The sequence below is a fragment of the Pseudocercospora fijiensis genome (genome assembly GCF_000340215.1).
Source record: "Pseudocercospora fijiensis CIRAD86 unplaced genomic scaffold MYCFIscaffold_1, whole genome shotgun sequence".
In the NCBI taxonomy this organism is placed as follows: Eukaryota; Fungi; Ascomycota; class Dothideomycetes; order Mycosphaerellales; family Mycosphaerellaceae; genus Pseudocercospora; species Pseudocercospora fijiensis.
Genome location: NW_006921532.1, coordinates 5,432,143 through 5,444,218, shown reverse-complemented (window position 1 = coordinate 5,444,218; position 12,076 = coordinate 5,432,143).

Sequence of the window (12,076 nt, the reverse complement as noted above, 5' to 3'; positions counted from 1 at the left end):
CTATATAGCAATTATAATCCGAAACGCTTATACTAAGTCTTATCCGGAACGCGTAGAGGAAGTCTATCCGGAACGCAAATAGCAAGTACTATTAGGAACGCTTATAGCAAGTAGGACTATCTAAAATACCTATAGCAAGTCCTATTTAGAATACTTATAGCAAGTCTAATCCGAAACGCTTATAGTAAATACTACTAAAAACGCTTATAGCGAGTAGTAATATTCGAAACGCTTATAGCGGTAACTGTCCGAGATAGCTATAGCGAGTAGTCCTATCCGAAACGCTTATAGCAAATACTATCTAAAACGCCTATAGTTAAATAGGATTCGAACTATTTATAGCGAGTACCTTATCTAACGCCTACTATAAGTACCCTATAAAACGCCTATAGCGAGTAGTACTATCCGGAACGCGTAGGATAAGCCTTTCGAGCCTACCGCTCCGAGCAAATACCGCCGGATTAGGCGCGAACGATACCGCTTCGAGTAAAAAACGCCGCCGGATTAGGCGTAAACGACGGAGACGGCCTCGGAAACACTACTATCGCGGCGCCGGAGTATTATAGTCGATCCCGCGACTCCTACGCCCTCCGGACCGCGCGAGAATCGAGAAATTTTAAAGTTCCTCGCCGCCGACTAATTAGAGTCGGCTTTTCGGTCGTTTTAAGCCGCACTAAGCCTAAAGGGGCCCTATTTTTTGTTAAGTTGTTATATTATAGACTAGTATTTATATAGCTCGAAGAGCTATAAGTAAAGGACGAAGTGCTATAAGTAAAGGCCGAAGAGCTATAAGTAAAGGCTAAGGCGACGAGCGGGATAGGGTAAGCTAGATTCTAGAAGATTCTACGGCGGCTATAGCTATACCGCGCTAGGCAATAAGGCGGAAATCGTTACAAATCGCGCTTTATAAATCGCGCGCCTTTCTAATAACAACTTCTTCTACTTACTACTACTTACTACTACTACTACTACTACTACTACTACTACGACTCGTTACTACTCCCTTTCTATCTTTACTAAGCTAGATACTATACCTACCCCCTATACTAGCCCCTATAGAAACCCCGAGTAAGATCTCGAGCGCTACCGGTAAGTTTGATATTATCGCTAAACCTTTACAACCGCGTCGCTAATAGTATTAGTAGCTTAAGTGTTTAAGGGCAAGGAAGTTATCGATCTCGCCGGTATGTCCTCTAACGAGTCTCCCCCTCGCTCTACGAAGCGAGTTCTAGTTAAGAAGACCGGCTCTAAGAGGGTCGCGACTCTAGTAAGTCTCGTTTATAAATATATATTGCTAGATATACTAACCCTTAAAGCTCGTCGTAGGCGAAGTCTTCGTACGTTTTGTTAGCGGCGTAGTGCGCCGCCTTACTTTTAACTATACTATCGTCCTCTAAGAGGGCGCTAAGACTATCGAGTACTAGTAGTCGCTAGGCACCTCTACTATTAACGCTTAATCGTACGCTACCCTCCTAGGATCGGACTTTATCCGGGACTTTAGCGCTAGCTCTCCTTTCGTCTAGATAGGACCTAGGAATCGATTTGCTATAGGAATCTATATCGCCGCTACTCGGAAGAATGCGATAATCTAAGAATAGTATACTAATTAAGAAGTTAAAAGTTAGAAAAAGCGAGAGGAAATAAGATAAGATATACTATCTACGCTATAGGGCGCGGACCGATATATGTACTCTACGGAGGTTAGTTAGCCCTCCGCAAAAAATGAAATCTATAAAGTGACTTATAATCTTCTCCTTCCTATTTTTATCTCGTCTGCCTATATAATAGATATATACTAGGCCTATAATGTCGGTTAGCGAAGCTAGCAATATTTAATCTCGCGTTTCTTAGTACGTTACCGCCGTTGTTACTATTCGCATTATAGTCGTTTTGAAATATATACCTAATCTAGTTAAGTCTGCTCTACTACCGCGACGACTTCTATACGAGCTCGCTTACTATCTGTTTTCCGTATATAACCGCTTGTAATCTCGCTAACACTCTCGTAATATATATCTCGAATATACTACGTCGGAAACGTAGGAGAATTAGAATATAACAATTCCGCTAGAAACTCGAAGAGTTACTAGAGCTATACTTCGCTTATGCTTCTCCTAAGTTCTTCCGCTTTCTAAGACACTTCCGGGATAAAGTCGTATTCCTACTAGCAGCTAGCATCCTTAGTAGAGATAGTCTCTTAATGTTCTAGGGTGCCCTCTTCCTATTCGTACTCCGTAAACAGAGGTCGAGTATTCGATTTCGAAGCCCGCCCGCTATCTTCGAATTCTAGTAATGCTACTCTCTTCCGGTTATAGTTTATATAGCTAGTATAGCTCCTAGGATCTCCTCTATAAGCGCAATTACTATATAGTAGCTTTAGCGCTAGGTTATAGGAATAACGGCACCCTTCGAAATAACTACGGTTAGATTCGCAAGTTCTATATTTCGAAGGAAAGGGACAGTTTAGTATAGCGCAACTTCTAGCGTCTATACCGAGGATATAGACTAGCGCCGCTCGCCTCGCTCTCTTATCGGTACCCTTCTACGTTACTCCTTCTCCTAGTATACGTATATAGCCCTCTCGAAATACTAGATCTCGCCCTTTACCGCTTACGATTTTCTTTGCTAGCGCGTAGTCCGTAGTTCTAGTTTCCTAAATTTCACCTTTTTAATATACTTCTACTACTACTTATACGAACTGTTGCGCGTAATCCTTTCCTACTTTAGGTATAATATTAAGGCTCGATATTGTATTAGCGCTAGGAATATAGTAGAGAACCCGAAGAGAAAGGAGGATAACTAAGAGAACTGCCGGGAACTTAGCTTATATAGATAGGGGATAAGCGGCTAAATAACAAGGTTCTTAGTACCTCGGAGAAGTAGTAATACGCTAACTGTATTTAGGTAGCTAAACTCTATATCTAAAGAGAAAAAAATGCTAGTACGGATAGAGAAGTTTTGTATATATATATTATAGAGAATAACTGTACTATAGAGAACAACTACTAACCGTAGCCTAAAAGTCTTCTATATCGAAGTCGAGATCTGCGTCTTAAAGTATACTAAGGATCTTAGCTTCTTGTTTATATACGACAACCGGAGCCTTTGCCTTAGTAATATCGCCTAGCCTTAGAGTGCGAGGTAGCGTTAGAGCGTATAGTATCGAGGTCGGAGTAGAGACTTAAGTGCGGGATATAGGCTTCGAGAGCAATACGGGTTGTCCGGGTAGTCGCTTCCTAGAGAACGAAGGACCTAGAATAGGCGTAGTGTCCTTAGAAATCTATTAGATTGTACGCGCCGCAGATATAGAACGAGGTATCGGTATAGGTACTAGCGTAGGTAGTATCGACGAGGCCTTAGTTAGATCTGCCTACGCAATCTCCTTCGAAGGTATTATTTTAGCCGTAACTTATATTATCTATTAGGCGTTACTAGGACCTAGGGCTAAGTTCTAGAGGTAGACTAAGGAGTCGTCTAGTTAGTATCTAGGAAGTTCTACGAATAACGGTCGGCGCGAAGTTTTCGCTAGTGCTATAGTTAGCGTAGTTTCTCGCCGGCTTAGCTATCGTCCGACTCTAGTGTCGACTAACGTCCTATCTTCGTCGTTACCTAGCACGAATGCCCTAGGACCCTTTTCTACCCTACGCGGAAGGCTACTATCGCTACCTGCTTCGCGGTCTAGATCCGCAAAGTTTCGAGTATACTAGTTAGGCTCGTTTTTAGGTTCTATAGCGTCTCGAGTAGAACTAGTAGGCGGTTTAGCGATTTCGGGAACGTACGCTCGAGGTATATAGTTAAAAGTACCCTACGGGCGTCGCGGTTGCTACGCTAGTCCGGTAGAGCTAGTAGGTATAGCGTATATCGCTCCGCGTAATAGGACGTTAGAGGTTATACCTATAAACAGATTTCTACCCTTAAAAATAAAGTCGTAGAGACGCTTAGGCAGATATAATAGAGCCGAGCGAAATACCTTATTTAGGGAGTCGCCGCCCTACGTAAAAGCATACTTTCCGTTAATAAGTACGCGGAGGTTGTATACGTCCGTAACGCGTAAGAATACTACGAAGAGTTAGCCGTAGCTAAATACGGGCCGTCGAAGGTCGATACCGATATATACTAGGGATTAACCCTAAGATTTGTTTATCGTTATTGCGAAACAAGGTCGAAGCGGAAGTTAATATCGCTTAAGGGTAAACGGTAGGCCTTTGTTCGAATATATCTAGATTCGCGGTATCTAGTATACTTCCTAATTATCGTCGTCTAGCAGTTTCCGAACTTTAACCCCGAACTAGAGTGTTTTTACGACAATAACCCGCGTTCCGTTTACGAGTTCTACGGTCTTATAAATGTTCTATATAATTATTATTAGTATACCTACCCGGATCCGCAGGTAAGGAATCTAGAGCTCGGTATTCTAGATAGATTTTAAAAGGCTTAAGATTTCCGGAGGCTAGTCTTTATCGCTAGGCAACTTCTTTATCTTATCCTCGTAGCGATATTCGCGAATTGTACTATACGGTAGGTCGTCTATAATACGTTCGTTAATCTCGTAGGCGGTATCGTTCGTTATATAAAGGATAGCTCGAGAACGATAGAATACTAGGTCGTACTTAGCGTTAATAATACCCTATCTTAGAAAGACGAAATCGATAAGCTCGCTAAGGTCCTAGACTCTTCCGACGTATATTAGTAGCTTAATAAATCGATCGAACACGTCGTCGTATATAATATAGAGGGTCTAGCGGTAGAAGTCGACGTTCCGCGGATTGCTATCTACGAGCCGTATATTTTACTAGAGATAGAGTACCTTAATCTTATTCTAGATTAGGAAGGCTTTAAATGTAATCGCTATTACGTCTGCTTCCTTCGAAGACTTCTTATACTCGGGAAGCACTAGAAGAGTCTATGCCTAGTCGCCGCCGAATACGATAGGGACTCCCGCGAAGAATAGTTCGTTATCCTAGCTATTACTACCTAATCGTAACTTACAAAAGAGTCGATATATAGCTATAATATCGCGTCTATTCTATATCGCGGCTTCGTCCTAAATAACTAGATAAGTCTTTCGGATTAGCTTAGCGTCTATTATGTCTTGCGTAATAGGATAGTCCTACCGCCTAGTATTGCTTAAAGGAAGTTTAAATCGGGAGTGCGCTATACGACTACTAAGAAGCAGCTATGCGGTAATACCTAAAGACGCGATATATAGCACGATAAGGCTACGTGCTCTATAGGTCGCTACGAGTATACGGTATAGGAACGTCTTCCCGTAGCCTCCCGGACCTTAGATAAAAAAGTGCGCTATTAACGGATTCTAGTCGATATCGTTCGTAATATCGGTAAAGGCTCGCCTTTAACCGTTATTAAGAAGGTAGGCGTTTTGTTGCACGTAGAGTTTGTTCCTATCTTCGTTTCCTATATCGACTAGCGCTTCTTCTTAAGCGATAGCGTTATTGCTACTACGCATTTTCGCCTACGAAGGATCGGGACTCGGTAGTCTATAGCCCGATACCTTGTATCTGTTAGGAACCAATTCGGTATGCAGCTACTACTTACTATAACTTTTAGTAGTAGCATTTATCTCCTTATACCTTCCTACGTGCCCTCCGCGCCGCAGTTCGATATATAGATCTTTATATATATCCCTCTATAGAAGACTCTACTATCGCGCAGCGTCGGCTCCGGATATCGCATCCGCTAGGATAAGTAGTACGAATATAAGACGTAATTGTCGGGAGGTATATATCTTCTCGGCCTCCCGGAACGTATCTAGCTATTTATCTTCTAATCTTATAAGACCGGATATAATCGCCGCCGCTCGAAAGCTCTTATATATAGTGCCGCTATATATCCTTAAGTCGCGGAAACATTTAGTACCCCGAACGATATAGAGCAATTTAATTAAGTATAGTATCTCGCCTTTAGGACGTAGGGGCGGGTTAAGACGCGCGATCGAGTGTACTACGCGCCTAGGACGTTTCTTCTACACTTTATTATATAGCGTATAGTGTTTTAGAAACTCAAGATACGTTAAGCGCCGGCAAGACACGTCGTTGTCTAGAGCAACGCGTTATACCGAAACTACGCGACGAGCGTAGTACGTTATCGTCTATCGCCGCGTAGGTCCGCTATCGTTACGTTATAGTTAAACACGATATTACCCCTAGGGCCCGGTAGGTAGACGTCTAGTCGAATAACCGCGGGCTATTCTTTATAGCGCTTGCCTCCTAAGATATTATATATCGCTATCGTAGGACTAATGTATCGTATATTAACGTAGTTAGTAATCTCGTTACCGGGAATCTCGAGGCGGGCAGTCGTACGGTCGGCGCCCTTATAGACGTACTTATTAATATATTTAATCGCCCGTAATAAGCAGACCTGCTCGACGTTAATATAGGCGTTAAACCGCTTTAGTAGGTATAAATTATATAGTACGATGTAACGATTGTCGAAGAGGAACGCGCGATTCCTCCTCTTATTCTATATCCTCCCGTTACGGCGTCTACGATATTTTAGAAACGCGATATTAGTTACTACCGTCTCGTCCGAGAACTCTATAGAGAATCCCTTAGAATACGTCCCTTCGGAGTGTCGAGGTAACTATATATATAGGACGTATAGAAAGCCCGTACTATAAGGTCTATAATATATATATTCCTTAACTAAGTTCGTTACGCTACTATCCGGGTCCTCGGCTAGGCTCGGAAGCTTAGCGCGGATAAAGTTATTAATCTTAGATATAGTATCTAGCGCTTAATCGGGCGCGATCTATAGTAAGAGGTAAAGGTAGGGGAGGCTACGCTTCTAGTATTCTACCGTCTAGCATCTCGCGATATAGCGACTAAATACGTTCCTATAGTAGACCTCGTATAGAAACTCCCTAGCTTTCTAAATAAAGACCCTTATTGTAATGTCCGGGCGGTTTATCGCGTCCTAATAGTCGAACAAATAACGCCTAATCTCCGGCTAGTTAGGGTTAGCCGTAAACGTAATAAAGTACGTAGGGACGCCGAAGTAGCCGACGATAGCTATAGAATCTCGGTAGTACTATAAAATCTACCGATCGCCGCCGACGTACGAGGATAAGAGAACTATTCGTAGAGCTTGTAGGATGCTATCGGATAATAGAGCCCCGTTCGTAGGGACGACTAAACAGTTCCGCTATAGTAAACTATAACGTAAGCTTCTCTAGCATTCCCCGTACTATACCTTAGTTCGAAGAATATCGTAACGTAGGTCTTCGCCTATCTATCGAGATAACTCTCGTTAGATGTCCTATCTGTCCTTATTGCCTAATAGTACGCGGGTACTACGCTGTTTCGGTTGTTTTAAGTCGTACGTATCCGCCTATACTTCTTTCTAATAGTTGCCTAGGAAAAGCAGGTCGTTTAAGTCTACTACGGTATATACGTCGACGTACAATTGTTATAGGAGCTAGCGACCGTAGAAGATAGTAGGAAATTAGTTTAGTCGATAGTGTAAAATATACCTAAAATAATCCCTAAGCGTAACGTGCCTCCTACTACGCGTACGAAACTAGTTCTCCTACGAAAACCTAGGAGTTCTAGCCGCCTAGAGGAGGACGTAATATATAGGGAAGTAGTATAGATAGTAGCGATTTATATAATATAGAGTAGTAGACACCTCTTCCGTACTTAACCGCTCTACTACTACAAAATCCCTTATTCCGCTAATAGCTTCCGGATCGTAATCCGGATAGAGGGCGGCTACTTCGTTTACGACCGGCTTGTTATATCGACGCGCGTCCTATATACCTTCGTAGACTAAACTAAGGTCTATAGCCTTAAGAACGAGGCGCCTAGGTCCTTAGGAGGATATAAACATTTCCCGAGCCGCGGCGAACTTATAATATAGCGCGTTATATTACGTAATTATCTTATATAACGCGATTATAGTGCCGTAGTCTAGCTACGGCGATAGTATAGATTTCTAGTTCCGGCTAGCATATCTACGATCGCCGGATTTCTATATACGCCTCTTAGTAGTATATACGGGGTCGTAAAAGTATAGCTACGCGTATTAGGGATCTTCCGTCGGAGCGAAGAGACCGCCGCCTAAATAATACGCTTCCCTATAGATCTAGAACGAACTATACCCTAATATCCGTATATTACGCTTAGCTATAAACGAAGTTATTGCGAGGCGGCAATTATAGGCTCGAATGTTCTCCTAGAACGTTCTTGCTTCTATATCCTTAAATAGGTCTATAGTAAGCAGTCGCCGTAGTAACGGAGGTAGTTTAGGGATCGAAAACACACCTTTTACCGCGCCGCTACCGCAATATATTATAAACACTATGCCGTTCTTATCCGTAGAAGAAGACGGTTTACTATCTACTCGGACGTTCGATACTTTATAGATCTAATACTTAGCTTAATAGTATTAGTAGGTATATACTATATCGCTAATGTTAAGTATTACTGCCTCGTATAGCATCGAGATATACGCCTTAGGAAGAGTAGACCTCTCCGGGCGTAAGAGGTCGGCGTTAGTAGCCTACGATCGACCTAGGCTACGGTACGCCTCGGCGACCGCCGTAGGGAGGGTATTATAATCGTTTAGATGTTTAAAAGATATCCGCCCTAGAGAAGGCTAACTAGCTCGTACCTAAGGACTAGAACCGCTAGCTCTAGCCCTACTAGTAGGGGCAGTAGTAGTATCTGTCGGTATAGCTCTAGGGGTAAAAGGAAGGCTTAGTAGAAGTAGCGGTTAGATAGGCCCTAGCGACGGAGCTCTAGGCGCGATAGAGCTACTATTCTTAATTAAACTCGTAGAGTTAGCGTTATAGGAAGGCTCCGTAAATTCAACGTCTATCGGTCTAGAAGGATCGAGAAGGTCGCCGAAGTCGTAGTAATTATCGAAAGCGTCTAGACTATATTTATTAGGAACCTCTATATTCGGTAGCGTCGGACCTTACCTCTCGGCGTCCTATATAACGCTGTCTCTAGGCAAGACAGACTAATCGTTCTAGTTATAGTCGCGACCTATCGGACTTAGTAGAGTATAGATACTAGAAGCGCTACTTACTAACGTAGATATAGAATCGGACTTGCGACTAACGCTCGGAATTGTAACAGTAGGTAAACTCTACGCCGAATGCGACAAAGGAGATAGTATTAGACGTAACGGGTCGATAGTGTATAACTTATACGTAGGCGGAGTATAGGGACGCTTAGTAGAAGAAGATATAAGAAAGAGGGAACGATCGGACAGCGTTTTAAATAAAACACCTTACGTATATAGCGATAATACGCTAGGGAGGTCGCGCGTCGTCCCTAACGCCTCTAACGTATCGTTAAAGATAGGACTTGCTCGACGTAACCTAGGTAATAGTCCGGTAGATGCGTCGTCGTACGCTAACTATAGATATATAGCATTAGAATCGTAGTTGCTATAGGCAGAAAGTTAGGCTTTCTATTAAAGTTAGGGAATATTATCGCTCGAATGCTAACCTACGCGCTAATATACTACTAGAGTATAGACCCTATAGAATCGTCCGTTCTTCCTCTAGAAGTTAGATACTAGTTTAACGATCTAATAGAATTTGTATTAACGCAGTTCGACTACTAGTCTAGAAGCGGGACCGGTAACGGGAATACGGTTATACGGAAACAATAGCCTAGCGGAAGATTAGGAGATACCCGCTCTATACTTCGTCTCTTTATCTCTATACGATATCGTTTAGAACGGATTATTGTCTTATACGACATTTATCCCTATCGACATTTTAACTAGTAACGAGGAACTAGATCTCCGCTTTAGCTTCGGCTATCGTCGCGAACGCCGCAACTTAGATAGACTATCGTCCGATATTAGGTTAATCGTAAAGTCGGGCAGTACGAAAGAGCTAGATATCGCTCGCTTCTTACCTTTCCTCGCGCTCTCTATATCTGGTAGCGTAAGTATCGGGCGCTTAGATCTAGAAGAAGATAGAGTAGATAGAGAAGACATTTTAGGTAAGGAAGAGCTAAGCGAGTACGCCGTACTATAGAGTTCGAAGAATCGCGGCCTTTTATACGAAAAGCGAGGTAATTATAACGTACTATTAGTAGACCGACGATATCGAGGCGTCCTTATATACTACCTCTCGGAGATAGGGACAATTCTAAGAGCGAGCCGTTGTTTTCTCGTAGAGATCGTCGATAATATAAGCGTTAAGGTACGCCTCGGAAATTAGGATCCTAGAGCGGTATAAGGTATACGAATCGTAAAGAGTCGACATTAGGGATCTCGGTTAGGAGGGACCGCGGCTATTAGCCTACCTACCTCTAATGCTTACTAGTCCTAAGTTGTTTATAGATAGAATAGCTAGATATTCGATATTACGAAAGAAGTCTAAGATCTAGGGCGGACGAATCGCAAAGAATCGATAGCGGAGAACCTAGTTAGAAGGGCCTATACGATTAGTACTTGCTTACGAATCGTAATAATTCGGAAATTAATACTAGGAAGTTCCTTTAACGGAGCTAGTTAGATTATTAGAATCCGTAGATTAGAAGATTCCTAGATCCTAAGGTAGTATTAGCGGAGTATATAGATTAAATAAAGGTTACCCGGAATGCTACTCTTATACGAGCCCTCGAGATCTAGTTTAGACAAATTATCCCTAACTAGTTAATTAAATCTAGGGTATATAGTTTGCGAGAGTAGTAGGATACTCGCCGGCCGAGATTACGGAGGAGGACTAAGTACGAATAGTAGGTTCGTATAGGGTAGTTCGTATAGAGGGGAGAGAGAGAGCGAGAGTACTCGGTAGATAGGCGCCTTTTTAACCGATCCTAAGAAAGCTCTATATTTACCGGCGTAATCTAGTCTTACGTAGTATCGATCTCGTAATTTCTCGACGCGGAAAGGCTATAGGCACCCTATAGAGCGCCTAAAGTTAGGAGACTAGTAGGATAGCTACTAGATTCCTTAGGCGTTAAGTAGATTACTCTATACGGGTCCTACTAGGAGTACTATCCTCTAGTCGCCGATTATTAAAGAGAGATACGTATATAGCTAGGGGCTATTTAGAAAACTAGATCCTACTAGAGCTAGTAGTATTAGTAATAGCCGATTAGAGGTATTAGGCGAGGACGCCTATAACTCGCCTTTAAGCGTCTAAGACATTAGCTCGCTAAACGATAGTCCGGTATGTCTAGAGATAGTATCGTAGGCGGCGGATATAGAGGATTTTAATATAGAAGAAGGTAAAGAAGCTATAACGGTACCTACTACGCCTAAAGGAAGGCAGATCGCGGTTAAATATATAGACTAAGCGCCGGTTAAGACTATATATTCTAGGAGGGCAATTTCGGTATTAAAGGCCTAGATTAGCGATATAGTACGTATACGCTAGCTCGGATAGTGTGTTCTTCGGCTTGATTTCCTATACTCGGCGCTCTTAAAGAGCGATGTTCGTTCGGGTAGTATCGCGTAATTCTAAAGATCTTTATTTCGAAACCCCCTAGTCCTAAGTATATCTCGAAGTAATATACGCGCCGCGTATACGTAGCTGCCTGTTTGTTTATACACGTAACGCGACCTAGAAGTAATATATTAACGCGATTGTTAATACGAACTTAGAGCGCAATACGGATATTAACCGTTATTCTATCGACCGCCGCCCTTCTATATACTTAGCGTAGTCTAGTACGACTATTTCCCCCTCGATTTCCTTCGCCGATACTATTATATTAGCGATTAGAACGCGCGCGATAGCAGACTAGGAAGACGTCGATTTTATAGCTATTTAGTAGTAGGAGCTAAACTTCGCCGCTAAGTCGCTCTATAACGAGAATAACGGCGTTAAGCTAGAGACTAGCCCTATCTTCGATCGCCTAAGGGAGAACCGTAGAATAGGCCGGTAACCGGATATAGCGTACCGTAATAACCGCCGCTACGATATATACGCTAACGAGATCGTAATAGTAGTTAATAGAAGGATAAACGCGAAACTAGACACTAAGTTTATAAGTGTTAGCGCTACGTATAGATATCGAAACTAGAGCTAATAGTAACTAGACGTACTAGTACGAAATAGTAGACAGCGGCGCAGTCGAGCTTACCT